The sequence below is a fragment of the Nicotiana tomentosiformis genome, chromosome 2, assembly GCF_000390325.3.
Source record: "Nicotiana tomentosiformis chromosome 2, ASM39032v3, whole genome shotgun sequence".
Classification (NCBI taxonomy): Eukaryota; Viridiplantae; Streptophyta; class Magnoliopsida; order Solanales; family Solanaceae; genus Nicotiana; species Nicotiana tomentosiformis.
In genome coordinates, this window is record NC_090813.1 from 151,270,519 (window position 1) to 151,279,287 (window position 8,769).

The 8,769-nt window shown below is 39.8% G+C and overlaps 1 pseudogene; it reads left to right on the top strand.

The window, feature by feature from the left end:
- The first annotated feature begins 3,499 nt into the window (after positions 1-3,499).
- LOC138905866 (uncharacterized) lies at positions 3,500-8,394 on the top strand (annotated as a pseudogene).
- The last annotated feature ends 375 nt before the right edge of the window (positions 8,395-8,769 follow it).

The window sequence follows — 8,769 nt, forward strand, 5'->3', positions numbered from 1 at the left end:
CTTGTTCAGCTGCCTATAATCTATACACATCCTCAGCGAGCCATTTTTCTTCCTTACAAATAGTACCGGTGCACCCCAAGGTGAGGTACTGGGCCTGATGAAACCTTTCTCCAGTAAATCTTTTAACTGCTCCTTCAATCCTTCAATTTGGCGGGTGCCATTCTATATGCAGGGATGGATATTGGTTGAGTTCCCGGAAGCAAATCGATGCCAAAATCAATCTTTCGCTTTGGAGGAATACCTGGAAGTTCGTCTGGAAATACATCTGCGTACTCTTTGACTACTGAAATAGATTGAAGTGTAGGTATCTCAGCATCTGCATCTCTAACTCACACAATATGATAAATGCACCCTTTTGCGATCATTTTCCTCGCCTTCAGATAGGAAATAAACCTACCTCTGGGTGTCGCTGTATTACCTACCCATTCAAGGACTGGCTCACCTGGAAAATGAAATCTGGATGTCTTTACTCGACAATCAACTGTGGCATAGCAAGCTGCCAGCCAGTCCATGCCTATTATAGCATCAAAATCTAACATCTCTAGCTCAACCGGTCGGTTGAGGTCTGACGACCATAAATTATCACCGTACAACCTCGGTAAACCCGTCTAGCAATAATCGATTCTCTGACTGGTGTAGATACCGCAAAAGGATCACTTAGTATTTCAGGTACTATACCAAACTTCCCTGCGACCAATGGGGTAATACACGATAAAGTAGATCCTGGGTCTATCAAGGCATAATCATCGTGACAGCAAATGGTCAACATACCTGTCACAACGTCTGGTGAAGACTCTTGGTCCTGTCGACCCGCTAAAGCATAGCTACGATTCTGGTTACCACCTGAACTGAAACCTTTACCTCTGCCTCGACCTCTACCAGCCGAAGACTGAGACTCGCACCTTGAAGGATGCACGGACATAGATGATCTTGTTGCTGAATTTGCTGGTTGTGCCATACTCCAGAATCTCTATTTGGGCAATCTCGCATCATATGCCCCGGACTTCCACATTTATAACAAGCATCGGAACCGGCTCGGCATTGGCCCAAGTGTCCTCTACTACAGATGTCACACCGCGGCGGAAATGACCATGTCTGCCCCGAACCTCACTGTCGCTGCAAAACCGACGCCCGTGAGCTCTCACCTAGTCCTGACTGAGTATAGCGGTCATACCTGTAACCCTGTAACTGAGGTGACGGAGTCCTAGGTGGCCGTTCGAAGTACTGGGGCCTATAACTACCCTGAGACCTGGCAGATCTCTTCCTCTTACGCTGTCCTGACTCAATCCTCTCTGTACCCTGCTGCCGACGCCTACCCCTTTCTATGTTCTGGGCGAATGCCCGAATCCGGGAGATATCCATACTATCTTGCAATGCAGCGGTAGCACATGCCTCGGTCAAATCTGGGGCCAACCCTGCTATAAACCTGTGAATCCTGTCCCGCATAGTAGCAACTATGGATGGTGCATATCTGGCCAATGAGTCAAAACAGAGACTATACTCTCGAACACTCATATTGCCCTGCTTGAGGGCTAGAAACTAATCAACTCGAACCTGTCGGATCTCCCGCGGTAAGTACTAGTCAAGGAAGGCATCCGAAAAATTCTCCCAAATAGTTGGAGGTGCATCACGTCCCCTGGACCTTTCCCATCCCTCGTACCAAAGGATGGCTATATCTCGGAGTCGAAAAGGTGCAAAGTCGATTGCCTCTTTCTCCGTGGCATGCATCACCTGAAAGATCCTGTGAAGCTGATCTATGAAATCCTGTGGGTCCTCCCTCTGATCTGTCCCCATGATCTCTGGGGGACTCAAAGCAATAAACTCTCGGACCCTTGAACTCCCTGACCCCTCAGAAGATCCTGCACTAGCGGATGCCCTAGCCTATTGCTGGGAAGCTACCAACTGTGTCAACAAATGCACCGCACTGCTCAAGTCTTGATGTGATGGAAGCGGAGGGGGAACTGAGTGGTCTCCCTAGGAATCTCCTCAGGTGGTGGAGGAGTCGGTAATGGCTGAGTAGGGGTCTCTCCCTAATAGCTCCACAGACAAGGATAAAGCTTTAGAAGCACCAAAAAAGCCATTCACAAGGTCTCAAGCTAAGGAGAAGCAAGACAAGGTTTTTGGGCTTCAATGGGAGATCATGAAGGCGCTAATGATGGAAGAAGAGCTCAAGAATTATGGAGAGGACTTAGCTAAGTGCTACACTCATTTCATGGTCCAAGTCCAAGTCCAAGAGGTAGTAGATTGGGGTCCAAGCACCAGCCAAGGAGGGTCTAAATTAGGCACCTAAATCAACCTACAAAAGAGCTAACTTGGCGCCCAAGTCAGCTCAAGGAGGGGCGGCCAAGACATAGGAGAAGGAGTCAAAGTTCCTTATTTTGTTTTCTAGTTTGTTAGGACATATTTGATGCTTTCCTAGGTAGATAAGGCTTTGTTTTTTATTTTTCTAAGATTATTGGAATTACTCTCCAAGATTGACTTAGTTTTTGTTTCCTAGAGTTTTACCTTTTACTATGATAGTTGGACTTGTTGTCCAAAGTAGTTTAGGACTTTATTTCCTTAATTTTTAGGTAGAATTTCGTGACCCTCTCCCTATATAAAGGGGTGTCTTCTTTCCTTTTAGACATAGACTATTATCAATAAAAATTGTGAGAATTTTCTTGCACTCTTGTGTGTGGCTACTCTTGAATTTATTCTTCAACCTTCAAGACTCAACTTAAGGTGGTAAGATTAAACTCTTTTGAAATCTTAGATCACTTCTAGGTGTTCAAGAAAGGTGATAAGTTTAGGCTTATTGTTGTTCTTGTTATTCTAAAGGGTCGGGTTTCACAATCTATCTCTTGTTTTTAATTCTCTACCAAAGGCGATTAGTTATTTGTTAGCTAATTGTTGTTGTTAGGATTCAACTTCAAGAATAGACTTCTTGAATTCAAGAAACTCTTTCTTGAATTCAATCTATCTTTAATTTTCCGTTGTTTTTTTGTTTCTTTATTTTCTTTTAGCTTTCACACGTTTCTTGATTTTCTTTAATAATTCTTGGACCCCTATCGTGTTGTTATTAAGTGGTATCAGAGCATAGGCTAATCAAGATTTCAATCTTGATAATCTTGGGAGGTTCTTGAGCAAAACAAGAAAAAAAAAAAACAGCCCAAAAAAAAAGTGTTATTAGTCATTTATTACTTTAGAATTCAATTATTAGTTGGTTTCCAATTCAAGAAAGGAAACAAGAAGAGGGGATCCTTGTTCTTGAAGATTAAGGAAACTCCTTCCCTTATTCTTGTGGGTTTGGGGTTTCCGAAAATTCTTTCCTTTTGCATTTCTACTAACCAATTTCTATTCTTCCTAGGTTTGGTCATTCACTTTTCTTTCTTTTTCTAACTCCATATTCTTATCACTAAGGGTTGTGACTAGTAAGGTTTATTAATAAATCTAAAGATTAACGACCAAGAGTTGCATTGAGTGGAAAAGGGCAAGAGAGGTGAGAACATCAGAGGGAAAAAGCCAAATTGAGAGATATATATTGCTTTGTTCAGGATGTCTCATACATGTAGTGATGATGAACAAAGGGTTCTTCAAGAAGCCGAAATCAAAGGAAGGAATGATTTCACCTTGCAAGCTATGCACCAACAATTTGAAAGGTGGAATTTACAATTCCAAGAGATGAGGGACACCATTGCTGAGCAAAATATTACAATAGCTGAACTTAGGAGGGGAAATAACGCTAGACCCCAAGCTAGGAGAAATGTACCCCCTGCTCCCATTGTAAATCAAGAAAACCCTATCGATGATATTAATGATGATATTGATTTTGATAGGTTAGGAAGAGATAGGAGGGGACAAAGAGGAAGACTAGAAGATGATAATATAAGTAGTATAAAGATGAAGATGCCAACTTTCAAGGGAACAAGGGATCCGGAATTGTACCTTGATTGGGAGAGAAAAGTTGAAGCCATCTTTGACTGCCACAACTATTCTGAGGGTACGAAAGTTAAACTTGCTGTTGTTGAGTTTTCTGACTATGAAACAATCTGGTGGAAAAAGCTTTCTAGGGACAGATTGCAAGAAGGACAAGCACTCATTGCTACGTGGGCTGAGATGAGGAGGGTAATGAGGAAGAGATTTGTGCCATCATACTTTCAAAGAGATCTACAACAACGTCTTCAAACTTTAAGGCAAGGGTCCATATCTGTAGATGAGTACTTTAAGGCTATGGATATGGCTATGATCCAAGCTAATTGTATGGAGGAAGAGAAGGCTACAATGGCTAGGTTTTTGAATGGTTTAAATAGGGAAATAGCTGATGTAGTCGAATTACAACAATATGTAACTTTAGATGAGTTAGTTGAATTAGCTGTAAAGGTAGAAGGACAAAACAAAAGGAGACAACAATCTAGCTCATGGAGAAGCCGGCCAACTACTATTCCAAAGAAGCAATGGCCGAAATCTGAGGAGACACCTACTCTTAAATTTCATGAAGACAAGGGCAGGAGCAAATTGGAATCCAAGGATGGGGGTAAGCCTTTTATACCTAAAACTTCTTCTACTTCTTCTATTCAATGTCTCAAGTGTCAAGGGAGAGGGCATAAGGCTTATGAATGCCCAAGTAGAAGAAACATTCTAATCAAAGAGGATGGGGGATATGAGAGTGAAAAAGGTGAACCAAGTGAAGAACAAGAAGAAAACTTTGTAGAGAGTGAAGAAGGAGAAGAGATGGAGTACATTGATAGTGGGGTGAATTTTATGGTTAGGAGGCTTATGCACATTAATTTGGGTCACTCTAATTAAGAACAAAGGGAAAACATATTCCATACTCGGTGTGAGATTAAAGATAAAATTTGTTCTATGATAATTGATAATGGGAGTTGTGCTAATGTTGTGAGTGCATATTTGGTGGAAAAGTTAGGGTTGGAATGGACAAAGCACCCTAGACCTTATAGGTTGCAATGATTCAATGATAGTGGAGAGGTCAAGGTGAATAAGCAATGCATGGTCTCCTTCAAGATTGGAAGGTATGCTGACGAAGTTCTATGTGATATAGTACCCATGCAAGCTTGTCATCTCTTGTTGGGGCGCTCGTGACAGTATGATAGGAGTGCTTTTCACGATGGGAGGAAAAATAGATACTCTCTTGAGCATAATGGCAAGAAGTACATTCTTGCACCTTTAACTCCTTCCCAAGTATACGAAGATAAAAAAAAAGATGAAAGAATCAATGGGAAAACATGGGGAGGGATCAAAACGAGAGACTGAAAGGAAAGACAAAGAGGGAAAATATGAAGTGAGGTATGAGGAGAGAGTGGGCAGCAAAGAGAGAAAGGAAAAGGTGGGGAAGAGTGAAAAAAAAAAAGAAAGCATTGGTGAGAGGAAAGAGGCTAAGATTGAGAAAAAAAAGTGAGCCTTGCAAAAGCCAAAGAGTGTTTAATTGCAAAAAAAGAAGGGCTGCCTATTATCTTGCTCACTTATAAGGAAGTTCTGCTTAATAATGATTCACTAACATCCTCTTTGCCTAGTGTTATTTCTAATCTTTTGCAGGATTTTGAAGATGTTTTTCCTGAGGACCTTCCTAAAGGTTTACCACCTTTTAGAGGAATAGAGCATCAAATTAATTTTATGCCGGGATCACAAATTTCTAATAGGCCTGCTTATAGGAGCAATCCCGAAGAAACAAAAGAATTGCAAAGACAAGTAGAGGAGCTGCTTGATAAGGGATTTGTACGAGAAAGCATGAGTCTCTGTTCTGTGCCCGTGCTTTTGGTGCCAAAGAAGGATGGCACTTGGAGGATGTGCATGGACTGCCGCGCCATTAATAGAATAACGGTAAAGTATCGCCATCCTATTCCCCGTTTAGATGATATGCTTGACCAATTGCATGGTTCTCAAATATTCTCTAAAATTGATTTGAAGAGTGGATATCACCAAATTAGAATGAATCCTGGAGATGAGTGAAAAACTGCCTTTAAAACTAAATATGGATTGTATGAATGGTTAGTGATGCCGTTTGGATTAACTAATGCACCTAGTACATTCATGAGGTTAATGAACCATATCTTTAAGGATTTTCATGGAAAATTTGTAGTCATTTATTTTGATGATATTCTGATCTTTTCTAAATCTTTAGAAGAGCATGTCGAACATTTGAAACAAGTTTGTAACGTGCTTAGGGAGCAACAATTATATGCAAATTTATCCAAGTGCACGTTTTGTATAGATAAGGTAGTTTTCTTGGGTTTTGTTGTGAGTTCTAGAGGTGTAGAGGTAGATGAAGATAAAATCAAGACGATTAAATATTGGCCTACACCTAAGAGCATTACTGAAGTTAGAAGTTTTCATGGACTTGCTAGCTTTTATAGGAGATTTGTTAGAGATTTTAGTTTAATTGCTGCACCTTTAACTGAAGTGATTAAGAAGGATATGGTCTTTAATTGGGGAAAAGAACAAGAGCATGCATCTAATATTTTGAAGGATAAATTATGTTCTGCTCCTTTGTTACAATTACCTGATTTTAATAAGTCCTTTGAAATTGAATGTGATGCATCTGGTAGAGGTATTGGGGCTGTTTTAATGCAAGATTCTAAACCAATCGCTTATTTTAGTGAGAAGTTGAATGGGGCTATATTGAATTATTCTACTTATGATAAAGAATTATATGCCTTGGTAAGGGCTCTTGCTACATGGTAGCATTATTTGTGGCCAAATGAGTTTGTGATAAAAACTAACCATGAGTCTTTAAGATATTTGAAAAGCCAAGGTAAATTGAGTAGAAGACATGCCAAATGGGTTGAATTCATTGAGACATTTTCTTATGTGATTAGCTACAAGCAAGGTAAAGACAATATAGTTGCTGATGCGCTTTCAAGAAGGTACGCTCTTGTTTCTACTCTTATTTCTAAATTGATGGGATTTGATCATATTAAGGATTTATATGTTGATGATTCTAATTTTGATGTAGCATTTTCGGCATGTTTAATGGGCCTTTTGAGAAGTATAATCTGAAAGATAGGTTTCTTTTTAAAGAGAATAAGCTTTATGTCCCTAATTGTTCTTTGCGAGAATTTTTTGTGAGGGAAGCACATTGTGGGGGGCTTATGGGACACTTTGGTGTGCCTAAAACACTTGACATCCTTGCTGAAAATTTCTTTTGGCCTAATATGTGAAAAGATGTAAAAGATTTTGTGCTCAATGTCTTGAATGCAAACAAGCAAAATCTAAAGTGTTGCCACATGGTTTATACACGCCATTACCTGTGCCTATTTCACCTTGGATTGATATTTCTATGGACTTTGTGTTAGGATTTCCTAGAACAAGGTATGGTAAGGATAGCATCTTTGTTGTGGTAGATAGGTTCTCAAAAATGACTCGCTTTATTCCTTGTTTAAAGACTAATGATGCTTCTCATGTTGCTGATTTATTTGTTAGAGAAGTTAAATTGCATGGTATACCTCGAACTATTATTAGTGATAGGGATGCTAAGTTTCTAAGCCACTTTTGGCGTGTGCTTTGGGGAAAATTGGGAACAAAATTGTTATTTTCTACTTCTTGTCATCCACAAACTGATAGGCAAACTGAGGTAGTAAATAGAACTTTAGGAAATATGTTAAGGGCTGTTCTAAAAGGAAATTAACTTCTTGGGAGGATCACTTGCCTATGGTAGAATTTGCTTACAATCGAACTGTTCATTCATCTACTGGTTATTCTCCTTTTGAAGTTGTTTATGGCTTTAACCCCCTTACACCCCTTGACTTATTGCCTTTGCCTACTAATGAGATGGTTAGTCTTGATGGAAAAAAGAAAGCTGATTTGATGAAGACTATTCATGAGCATACGAGACTTGCAATTGAGAGGAAGAATGAGCAAACAACTTTACGAAGAAATAAAGGTCGAAAACTAGTTATCTTTGAGCCTGGTGATTTGGTTTGGGTTCATATGAGGAAGGAGAGATTTTCTTCAAAAAGGAAGACAAAATTGCACCCTAGAGGAGATGGGCCATTTAAAGTACTTGAAAGGATTGGAGATAATGCTTACAAATTGGACCTTCCAAGTGAGTTTCAAGTAAGTGCTACTTTCAATATTGCTGACTTATCCTTATTTGATGTAGGTTCAAATTCGAGGACGAATTCTTTTCAAAAGGAGGGGAATGATAGCTCCACGGACAAGGATAAAGCTTTAGAAGCACCAAAAAAGCCATTCACAAGGTCTCAAGCTAAGGAGAAGCAAGACACGGTTGTTGGGCTTCAATGGGAGATCAAGAAGGCGCTAATGGTGGAAGAAGAGCTCAAGAATTATGGAGAGGACTTAGCTAAGTGCTACACTCATTTCATGGTCCAAGTCCAAGTCCAAGAGGTGGTAGATTGGGGTCCAAGCACCAGCCAAGGAGGGTCTAAATTAGGCACCTAAATCAACCTACAAAGGAGCTAACTTGGCGCCCAAGTCAGCTCAAGGAGGGGCGGCCAAGACATAGGAGAAGGAGTCAAAGTTTCTTATTTTGTTTTCTAGTTTGTTAGGACAAATTTGATGCTTTCCTAGGTAGATAAGGCTTTGTTTTTTATTTTCCTAAGATTATTGGAATTACTCTCCAAGATTGACTTAGTTTTTATTTCCTAGAGTTTTACCTTTTCCTATGATAGTTAGACTTGTTGTCCAAAGAAGTTTAGGACTTTATTTCCTTAATTTTTAGGTAGAATTTCGTGACCCCCTCCCTATATAAAGGGGTATCTTCTTTCCTTTTAGACATAGACTATTATCAATAAAAATTGTGAGAATTTTCTTGCA